This window comes from Leptonychotes weddellii, chromosome 1 (assembly GCF_054177405.1).
Source record: "Leptonychotes weddellii isolate Sample4059 chromosome 1, ASM5417740v2, whole genome shotgun sequence".
In the NCBI taxonomy this organism is placed as follows: domain Eukaryota; kingdom Metazoa; phylum Chordata; class Mammalia; order Carnivora; family Phocidae; genus Leptonychotes; species Leptonychotes weddellii.
This window is the reverse complement of record NC_138369.1, coordinates 71,235,971-71,247,907: the sequence shown is the minus strand read 5'-3', so window position 1 is coordinate 71,247,907 and position 11,937 is coordinate 71,235,971. Positions and strand designations below refer to the sequence as shown.

Sequence of the window (11,937 nt, the reverse complement as noted above, 5' to 3'; positions counted from 1 at the left end):
ATATATATGTGATATATTTGAGTACAACAGAGAATAAAATGGGAGGAAGTGAACTTAAAAGTGTGTCCATGCTGTTTGTTTTTGTAAGAAACCAATATACTAACCTGAAGGGACCATTCTTATTTAAGAATTCCCTCTGGGGTAAATAGTGAGTACTCTACCCTTTGTACTCTTGCTTTCAATGGTAAATTTTCTACCAATACTAAGGCTCCTGAATTCCAGCTGGCAGTTCATTCTTCACTATGGTTTATCTGTCCTGAGGGAGAATTATTTCTGAACTCAGCACGGAGGTCAGTGTTAACTGCTGCTGAGGAAGGGGCTCAAACTCAGCCATATCTCAGGGAACACAGAGCCATCTGAGTGGCTGCAGCCACATGGCTAACACTCTCTAATGTCTTTGAGGTCCCTTGCTGTGATTGGCAGTGATGTTCCGGAGCCCTCAGGTTGAAAAGCAGATTTCTGAAAGTTGCCATGGTAACCCATTGCCCAAAATGAGTCATGAGAGTCCCTGCTCTAGTCCGAGGACCTGTAGAACATAATCAAATTGTCATCTCCAGCTTCTAGTACTCAAAAATATTTGAGCCCTAGACCTGAATTATTTAGTATATCTCTGGTTAACTTACAGAAAAATCATATCTACAGAAAAGAGCAGCATTTCTGACTCTTGGTCCTCAAAATATGGTCCCCGGAGCAGCACAGTTTCATCTGGGAGCTTGTTAAAAATGCAAAATCTTAGACCCCATCCCAGAGCTACTGAATCAGAGTCTGCATTTTATCAAGAGCCTCAGGTGTACACATTATGGTTTTGTAGAAACACTTGGATAGACATTGATTCTTGACTCACTACCCATTAGAATCACCAGGGAAGCTTTCATAAACCAGATTCCTGGCCCTGACCTCAAAGATTCTGATTTAGTTTGAGTGGGACCCAAGTACCAGTAATGTTTAAAACTCCCCAAGTAACTCCAGGATGTACACAGGGTTGAAAAAACACTGCTCTAGAATAGTGGTTCTCAAAATGTGGTGCCCTGACCAGCAGCATCAGCATTACCAGGAACTAGTTAGAAATGCAAATTCTCAGGCCCCACCCCAGACCTACAGAATCAGAAACTGGGGGTGAGCCCTCTGTGATGATTCTGAAGCCTGCTAAAGTTTGAGACTACTGCTCTAGTCTAGAGAGCAAAGGAACCCAATAGGATAAAGCAGGTCATAAGTGGAAAGGAGTTTGAATATATATCATTCAATATATATATATTGAATATATATGTAATATATATAATGATATATATTATTATATATTAGATGTTTAATAAAAAGTACATCAATATTGACCTTCTTCCAGGAAACTCATCATTTTCTATCTATTTCAAATATCCCTCTATGTTTTAAAACCATTCTAATAGGTGAACATGTCACTTTCTAATTAGAATAGGCTCCTTACATTGCTATCTTTTCTATTTCTAGAGTTTAGCCTAATGATATCCTTGTGAAAATTTTTATTCTTAAGATGGCATTGGTGCATCTCAGTTTTATAAGGCCTACCTTGGTAAAAGAATGGTATTGGTTATAACAGCAAGTCAAAATTATAAGATTAGTGAACCATGGTCTGAGAGAGGAACTTCTCCCCCAAGAGTACAGACAATGTATCCCAAGAAAAACCAGTCTAATGTTTTTTCCTAGTTTTAATTACAGATAGTTTTTGTGCTTAGAAATCAGGGCATTATATTTCAACACAGAAACAGCTGTGTATATAAGCCATAAGAGCAATCGTATGCTGTTTTGATCACATTTGTAGATGTGAAGCACCTATAATCTAGGATTTATTTATTTAGACTAGCCTATAGGTCTGAATTTAATATGCGGTTAAAATGATCTTTATAGAGATATTTGTTGAAGTAAATGTAAATAATGACTTGGACTGAGATGAACTGAGTTTTTAACTCCACTACTCAACTATTTGACTTAGACAAAACAATTACATTCTCCTCCTCTTCATTCCTTCAGCTCTGAAATGGGATGAATTGAGTTCACCTAGAAACATATCCTGAGATAAAAATTGTAGTGAAATAGTTTATTTGGGGGATGACTTCAGGGAACAGTGGTGGGGGAATGGGGAAATGAGACAAGGAGGGGAAGGAAGCCCATAAAAAATGTGTTATTGAGCAGATAATCACTGTGAGCCACTGAGGCTCAAAAGCCCCAGGTTGCTCTGGAAGACACTGTAGAACATGACCATGAGTTGCTGCACTTGAGGAGGAAGAAGATGGTGTATTCATCCCCAGGTCCCCATCTGTTAATGGCTGAGGGCTGCTCCCAGAGATGTAAACTCCTCAGTATGCCTGGCCTGCCCCATGCAAAGGCAAAGACAAAGCCTTAGCAGAGAGTCACAGATGCTTGCAGAAGAAAGCCTTGGGCAACGAGTGGAATGGTGTGTGCACAGCAGAGATGGGCAGAGCACCAGAAGCATCTGCTACCTGAGGTATGTATCAGGTCCAGTCAAAGACAGAAACCACACAGTAATTAGAACAGAAAACACTTGATATAAAGAATTATTATTTATGGAGGATTACCTCCAAAGAAGAGATGAAAGAGAATGCTAAAGAATACCCTAAGGTGGAAAGAGAGTCCCCAGGAGGAACAAATTTGGAAAAAGGGACTCCAAAGCTAGAATCTAGACTTTGTTTGAGTTGTAGACATAGCCCACTGAATGGCAGCGGGGTTTACCTGGCTGCCTGGTTGAGAAATGTCCATGGTCGCTGGACTGAGGCTGGAGGGCAGAAAAATGCAAGCAGGGCAAACAGGAAACCCCTGCTGGGTTCAGGTGGACCAAGGCTGGTGCCAGAATTGCCAAGCCAAAAGTGAGCTTCACTAAATGTCCAGCTCAATACTGGTCATCATGTTTCACAGGAGCCAACCAAGAAGCAGAACACAGAAACCAGAATCCCCTCTCTTCTGCAGTGTCTTTCTAACACACTCATTGGCAAGGGAAATATTTATAAGACACAGCCCAGCATCTATAATGGCAATGAAGTAGGTCAATAACAGATGGATTTTGAGGTAAAAGGCAATAATCTGACACAAAATAATGTTATTCACATAATATCATTCCATATGAAGTAAATGAAATAACATATATTAAGATTACTTTTTAAAATATAAAGTTCTTTTTGGTAATATTTTTAAATGAGTGTTTTTATTCAAAAACATCCTCAGAATTACTGTTTATGGTAAAGCCATGTTTTTCACTGACGCTACTGATTTATTATTTTTTTTCTAAAAAATCTTTAGCATATGATCTTAACAGCGTTTGTCTTCTGTGTAAGAATGTTATAAATTGACTCCTGTGTCCATATACCTCTCCTTTCGTCGCCTAAAATTCCTTTAATGGGGACCAAGTCTTTCATCTACAATTAATGAGAAGTGCAATATGTCCATTTTAATGCATGTAATAGAAGGACTCTGGCATATCTTTATTTTTTTTTCTGCAAATTTTGATAAGCAGCAGGGAAAAAGAAGAAAATGGCTGGGGTACACAGTGAATGAGCATCTGCTGGGCAGCTGATATGTCCTTGCCATCTCCTCTCAAGGACCTTCAGGAAACCACATCTCATTCTCTACCCTTATTAGTGCAGAGTCAGAGAGAGTGTAATCAGAAACACTGAGTTGAAATTCTCTAATGTAACACTTTTCTCTCTTATCCTCCTCACCAATGATATGACTGTCAATTAAAATATCACCTTGAGATATCTTTATCACATACACATCCAATTAATTAACCTTTCCACTAAATAAATTAGTCTCTTGACCCATCAATATGCTTCTGGCTATTAATTTATTGTTTCCTTTCAATTACCATTGATGTTCATAATCACTCATAATTCTTAAAAATAGAAAAACAATCTGTCTTAGATCAGAGCATCCTTCTTTCTTCCTCCTCCTCCTTGCTTCATGAAGCTTCAAAAGACAAAAAGAGATATAACTCACGGGCACAAAAATTAAATGATAAGAAGTAACCATGAATGCGGATACATCCTCCTTTTTTTGAGAACAATTGGCATTTTGATGGAAATTGTAACAGTGATCAAAGAGTTTCTAGATGACCACTGGTCAAGCCCATTGTGGAGGCAATGTATACAGGGTGAGTTGAATTGGACCAGGTGGCTTCTAAAACCTTTTCTGGTTTAAGATGCTCCAATCATGGGGAAAGGGGAGAGAAGTAAGATTAAGGGAAAAAATTCCATAGGTCACTCGGATTCTACTCAGATGTGACCAAAATTAAAATTGATAGTTCATAAAAGTATGGAAGGAGACAGTCTAATCAAGACTGAGAAACAACTTGGATCGTAAATATCAAAGTAGTTCATGCACCAACTCTCAAAGCTAAAAAAACTCAGCTTCTAGAACCACCAGAGAGAACTGTATCCCCTCTTCTGTCTGACACAAGGACTGATTCTGGCCAGTTACTTAACCTAACTGTGGTGTTCAACATAATTCTGGGGCTGGAGCAAGAGACAGCAGATATAAGGTGAATCAAAGTGAAAAGTAGCAGAACTGGAGAGTATGCCCACTACATACACCTGGTGTGTCTGCTCTCTGGGGAGACTTGAGTTGGGTTACTGGGGTTTGTGTAAATGAGTGTCCATGTTGGGCTTCAATACCCTTCTTCCATGGTCTTCCTTCCATGTTTCACCTTTCCCTCTTCTTTTCATATCAACATAAGGTGACTTTTATTGACTATCTGCTATATGCCAGGTACATGAAATATGTGCTGTCTTTTAATATTCACAACAAATCCATAATATGTCCTTTATTATCCTTTTATCACAAATAAGAAAGCAGAGGCTGAGAAACTATGCAATTTTCCACTACAAATAGGAAGCACAGTCCTTCCTCTCATATTCCAAAGACCACATTCGGCACAGCTTCACAGTGTTGTTGGATCTCCCTCACAGCTTCCTGGACATTTACAAACACAAACTTAACCCTGTCCTGAACTTGAACTTGAAAAACAAATCTCATTAATAAACACATACATTGTGTTTTCCCTTAAAAATGTAAGTGCTTTTATTTGAGTCTCCTGACAGATCTGTTACATTGTCAGAGCTTATGATATCAGGCTTATTTTATTGATGAGGCTATTAAGGAAAGGTCGAACAAGGAGTCTAAACCAGAAAGACACGAAAATAGCTAATATTTAATGGAAACTTACAGGGTAACAGGCACTACACTCAGAGTTTTATAGTATATCAATTCATTTTTTCCTAACAATAATCCTATCAGGATATCACTGCTGTTATCTTCATTTTATAGCTGAGAAAACTGAAGATAAAAGTAGTTAAATAATACATGCAAAGCCACACTCTTAGTAAGTGGCTAAACTAGGGTTTAAACCTAATTACATTGGTTCCAAAATCCTTGCTCTTAGCTCTACTTCATATTCCAGTTTTATGCTTGTCTATTACCTGTGTGCCTCTTTGGGTTATAAGGCGTCCAAGACAGCCAATCTTTTGGTCGATTTATATTCCCCACACAGCAACCAGAACAGAGCCTGACACAGGATGGCTGCTGCAAAATTGTGACTGAAAGACCCTATAATCTCAACAATGACCATTATTTGCAGGAGAATTAATAAAAGACTGGCTTCACATGTCATAAGGCTTTACATGTCATGTTTAGAACTCAAAGCAAATAACTGAAATGACGTTTAAGTCAGCTGCTCCAAAAGATCTCTTCTTGTGCTTCCAGATTTCCAATCAACTGTGCAGCCAAGGTGAGATACAAACAGGATTTGACAAAGTGCAGCATCTGTGTTCCAATCTGGAACCCAGAGATGGACAGGATCTCCACTCAGCACATTCTATACAATCTTCCTAATCATTATTAACTTAAGGTAGCTCCTTTGAGGGACCTTGTGAGAATTTGTATACCTCAGAGTATCAATTATCCAGCATATCAATAACCTAAGTACTTAGCATCACCATGCTTATTTTCTAAGAAATGGAAGTCAAAGGAAATGGCATCTTTTTTTAGGCTTAAGATCTTCGAATTGCCCCAGTCAATAGTTCAGATGCTGCTAGTGTTAAAAAGAACAGAAATAGGGACGCCTGGGTGGCTCAGTCGGTTAAGCGGCTGCCTTTGGCCCGGGTCGTGATCCCAGGGTCCTGGGATCGAGTCCCACATCGGGCTCCTTGCTCAGCAGGGAGCCTGCTTCTCCCTTTCTCTCCCTCTGCTTGTGCTCTCTCTGTCAAATAAATAAAATCTTAAAAAAAAAAAGAAGAAGAAGAAGAAAAAGAACAGAAATACACACAAAAGGTTTTATTCCTCTACCCAAACCAAAACAGCAAGGCATTCACGCACAAGCATTCCAGACAGGCAGACACCTTTCTCCTTAGTGTCTCATTAAAGCAGGTACAAGTTAATGTGACTCTTGTCCCCCTTGAACTATTCTGAGTTAAGCATGAATTTTTTTTTTAATCGAGGCTCCCACGTCCTTATGTTTGCTACTGGAGCTTTCCTTTAGAATCAAGCCCTTATTATTTATAAAGCTTGATACTTAACAAAAAATGTCTCTGCTCTTCTTTCCTTCCCTTCCACCCATCCTTCACCATTGCCTCTCTTCCCTCAATTCATCCCTATATTCTAAGTTGAAATATCAACACAAGAGAGTTGGCCTCAATGTGAGGTAAAATATTTCCATCATCTGCTCAGAGACCTCTGCCAAATATCAAGGTTATTGACCCATGTGGAGTGTAAATATACTTTGGAAAGCACATGTCAAGGGACCTCAGTTTACATTATTCACATGGGCTTGCTCACAAGTAGGCGGCTCAAAGAGAGAGCTGTTGCCTGAGGCCACAGTAAGAACAAGGCCTCAGTGTGGTTGCTTTTTTATGGCCCTAATTAATATCAGTTATCTTGACTCCTTTACTGAAAAACAAGTGGCTAAATTTTTCATTTACAGAAAGGATATTTGACAGAGTAAAGGGGACTTCAGATTTTTCCTAAGTCATCTGCATTAGTTTTTAGTAATCACGATTGAATCCTATCTTTGCTACAGCAGTATGTAGATAGCTAAGTGTGATACACAGCTTCTGACATGGCTCTTAGTGCTCCCTCTCTCCTGGTGTTCATGCCTTTGGGTGATCCCCTCCCTGTGAGTGTGGGATGGACCTAGTGACTTTCTTCTAACAAACAATACATGGTAAAAATGATATGCTATCCTTCCACTTTTTAGGTAACAAAAGGCTGTAACTTCTCTCTTGCTGGTATTTTCTCTCTCAGGTTCTTCTCACTTAATTACTGTGATGGAAAGCATCTCAAGGCAAGGGGCTGAGGGTAACTGCTGGCCAGCACCCAGCAAGGAACTGAGACCTTCAGCCCAACAGCCCACAGAGAACTGAATCTCACCAACAACCACACAGTGAGCATGAAGCTGATCCTGCCCCAGTTGAACCCCACACTGAGCCTTGAAGTTTCTGCCTATATCTTGATTGTAGCCTTACAAGAGACCCTGCAGGGAGGACCCTGCAAATCTATGCTCAGATTCCTGACTCATGCTAATTATGATATAATAAGTATGCGTTGTTTTATGCCAATAAGTTTGGGGATAATTTGCTATCCAGCAATAGATAACTCATAAAGTAAAAATTGGGGAGTATGCCCTTAAATTGAGCAGATGCCCTAACCCTCCTTCTCAGTATAAAAGTAGCTACAAAAAACCCAAATATTCATGGTCATTGGTTGCTTGATGAGCATGATGTAAGATAAAAAAGAATTTATTGGCCTTAAAAGTTCTTTCTCCCAGGGCACCTGGGTGGCTCAGTCATTAAGCATCTGCCTTCGGCTCAGGTCATGATCCCAGGGTCCTGGGATCGAGCCCCACATCGGGCTCCCTGCTCGGTGGGAAGCCTGCTTCTCCCTCTCCCACTCCCCCTGCTTGTGTTCCTGCTCTCTCTCTCTCTCTCTGTCAAATAAATAAATAAAATCTTTTAAAAAAAAAGTTCTTTCTCCCAGAGTTGAACAGCTCTTAGTCTAAACACTAAAAAACAATTTTTTCTCCTTTGGACAGGGCAGGAGAGCACTTGTAATTTTTGCCCTTCCTTCTACACAGCCTTTTTCCAGACCATCCAGTTACAATACAGTTGATTAGGTTTCTGCTTTCTGTAGTTATTTCTCTGAATTCACAACCCTTTGACCACACTGATTGGCTTGCATGGTTTTCAAGTGTCATGCAGATGGTTCTACTGTCCATCTTATGCTGATTGTTACTAGCTTCTATCTCAAACTTATCCCAATAACTACAGTATTATTAGCTCCCATTTATGTATAAGGAAGAGAGAGAGGTCACATGACATATAAGTGGAAGAGCCAAGAATAGAATCCAGTCTCTAGGGCTCATCTCCTGGATCATTCATCTTCTCAATACCATTCCTTCTGGATTGTTTGTGGAAATATAATATGAATTTCAAGATTTGCAAAATGAATAGTGCTCATAGCTCCCAGTTCTATCTATTTCTACACTAACATCCTGTACTTAATACCAACTTCGTGTCTTCCTGGGTCATATGGTCCCTCCTCCAGCTTTGTGCTTTCAAAAGTTCATTCTGATCTCTTCCCCAGAGTCTTAGAATCCTAGAATCCAGAATCTCAGTATCCTTATCAAATATTCTCTCTCGTCTCCTTGAATGGCTTAGAAAAGGCATGGATCTTGAAGTTTGACATTCCTGGGTTCCAATTCTAGTTCTATCATTTACTAAATGTGGGCCTTTTGAGAAAGTTGCATAATATATCTGGTCCTCAGTTTCCTAACAGTTTCAGGAGATGGGGTGGGGGGAGGAATAATCATGTGTGTTTTAATAATTAAGCGAGATGCTAGATATAAAACATCAACACAGTGTCTGCCATGTTGTAAGTACTCAGCAACTCCTAATTCTGTCCTACCTCTCACCCTTTTCTATTATCTCCTCCATAGCCTTTCCTATATAAATAAAAGGGAATAAACTATTTTTCTTGGCTAACCAGTTCTTTCTCTACTTTGGCAAAACCCAGTATCAATTGAATACACTATTGCAATGTTTAAAACATATGCATCCTTCAAGGGCTGATTCTTTCTGTTGCGTATTTCCGGGTAAGTGCTAAAGTTTCTTTCAACATCACCACACAATAATACTACATAGTGTGTTGGATACCACACAACATTTCAAAGTGTTGGGGTAAGGGGACTTTGGTGATGATGATATTAAAACCCAAGTAATGTGAATGTTGGCTTCTAGGTAAATCAGCAAACAATCCCATGAGTTAATCTGCTTTTAGGAAGTGTTGCAACCCTGACAAAATCCCCAAAGTAAGTCCAAAGATGGTCAGTGTGAGATCATGAATCAGATAATATGACAAACATTGTTTCTTGGCATCTGTGCACTTCTGAGTCCATTTCCCTCTGCTGAGATTTCACATTGTATGACATCAGAATGACACTTCACAGACCTGGTCTGATCTCAGTCCTTCCACATCAAGCCATGTGATAATCATCCTATGTTGATTTCCAAAAAACTATTTGTCTTTGATAGAGTTTATTCATTTTTCTGATTAGTTCCTGCTTTTTGTCTGTAGTAGAGAAAAAGGCCTCCAGTTTTTTGTATGAAACTCTGTTCTGAGCATTAATGTTTGGATGTCTCCACTTCACTCATACCTTTAGACTGTGACACATAACACATGCTGGGCTCACTTAAGAACCAAAGAGGAGCCTAATAAGGAATCTGTTGATGACTTACGGCCCAGCATAGGATAAACTTTTATCCTTTATCTTCAAGATCTCCAGATCCCTATTTAATGATTTCTTACCCACATGATACAAATTGCTTTCTTATATTCAGTGCAAGGTTTCAAGCTTTGAGTACTTTCTTAAGGGATCTAAGAACTGATGGAATTCCTGCTTAATAAAGTTTATATGTGAAGAGTCAGGTACTGTCATCTTTCTTTATTCTCTTCCCCATCGAATCATTTTTTTACAACCTGTGTGCAGAGATTGGACTAGTTTCTACAAAAATTTTAATATGAAAGTGGAAATTTCAATAAGACACATATGGCAATTCACCCTTCAGGTGCCAGCTCAATGTCACTTTTTATGTTTATACTCTTAGAGCACTATGAGATTTCTTTCACAGGATTTAAATTTAAAAATATATGCTACTTATTTGGTTAATGTCTGTTTCCCAATCAAACCATCAACTCTTTGGGAGCAGGCACCTTGTCTACTTAGCTCATCATTATATCTGCAAACAACATAGAAGTTAATAAATGTGTGCTTAAATGAGAGAATGAATGAAGGAATGAATGCATAAATGAATAAAAAGTTGGGATCAGATTTTTTTGTATCACAGAAACTGTCCATAAGAACTCTTATTGACACCAACCCAATTTCTAAGTTGTAGTCCCTATATTTGTCATGCTTTCCATTTCATAGGATAGTGGGTTCAACCTGAAATTCATAACAGTAGCTGCTCTGCTAGGTACATGCCTACCAATCTCTAGCTTCCTCAAACTCTCCAGGTCCTAAATCAGCAGGTGATTAGACAACTATCAACATCCCAGACTTCAAGGTTTCTTACCTAAAGAACATGAAATTAGATCAAAGAGTTATCCCAAAACCTGAAAGAAGTTTTGGACCTAAAATTCAACCATACTTGAGTAGAGGGGAAAGAAGTGAAGGAGGGGAAAAGATTAAAAGTAAAAGGAGAAAGGAAACATTAAAAAATGTTGATTTTTTTTAAACACAATCTTTGGAAATAAGGGAAAAAACAACAATTCTTATGTAACTAGTTATATTGCTACATAATTGCCAAAGAATTACAGCACATTTCTCAAAGCCTAGGTTTTTAAAATTGATAAATAGATTGTTAAAACAATGGGATTATCTCTTACAGTTTAATATGTTGCTAGTGGGAACATAGTAAGATACCTGGTGTTTATATTTAATATAAATTTCTATGTTTTAACTATCAGGGGAAAATTGAATAAGGACACTGTGGTTTAGAATACCTCAAATTTCCTCAGCTGTAGCTCAGTATGCAGATATAATTAGTGGTGGGAATGGAAATTCCCTGCACTGGGAATTCTGGCTTTATTGCTATTAAATCCTCTACACAGAGGTTGGGCCAGAAGGTCTTGGAACCACATGTTCCATTTCCCCTTCCTATCCTGTCCCCATTTCTGCTGCTGAGTAGATTTTTTCCAAGAACAAAACCGTAAGATGTAAATGGTACCTGTTGCCATAGCAGCTAAAATGTTCAGTTCTACTTTCCTCCTCTCAAAGAGAGCTTAATATATTCAGTACCTTTCTTGAGGTTAGAACATAAGCTGGAAGGTGGACTAGGATTAGCTCAGATATTCTCTCAACCACTGAGGTATAGCATCTGTGTGAATTCATTGACTGTTGATGTTCTAAATCATCATCAAATCACTTGTGGTATGAAAAAGAATCAACGAGATGATTGACTGTTGGTTCTGTATTAATACCATGTGTCCAGAGGCTCTTCTAAGAGTTCTATGGCAAGAGACAACAAGGAACACTAACTCAGCCTGAACTTCTGTGGCTTGGAAAGTTGGTTACATCTCAAGTGAGATTTACATGTTTGATTTCCTGCAGTTTATTTTAGCAAGCAATACCCCATTAAGGTTGGCCCTCCCTCTGATTAAGATAATTACTTGCTTATACTTCCAAGCTCTCACATCCCTTCCAATTTATCTTGTTCTCTCAGTGGAACTGCTGTCTGCTTGGTTAGTTTTAAGGAAGAAAAAAAAGAAGAAGAAGGTAGCAGGAGGGGAAGAATGAAGTGGGGGAAATCAGAGGGGTAGACGAACCATGAGAGACGATGGACTCTGAAAAACAAACTGAGGGTTCTAGAGGGGAGGAGGGTGGGAGGATGGGTTAGCCTGGTG

General features: G+C 39.0%; 1 long non-coding RNA gene across 1 annotated transcript; it reads left to right on the top strand.

The window, feature by feature from the left end:
* Window positions 1-2,134: 2,134 nt before the first annotated feature.
* Window positions 2,135-11,874, top strand: LOC145717128 (uncharacterized). The gene is made up of 3 exons (XR_014140161.1): window positions 2,135-2,479; window positions 7,282-7,420; window positions 11,757-11,874. It is a non-coding gene; the product is annotated as an uncharacterized LOC145717128 (long non-coding RNA).
* The last annotated feature ends 63 nt before the right edge of the window (window positions 11,875-11,937 follow it).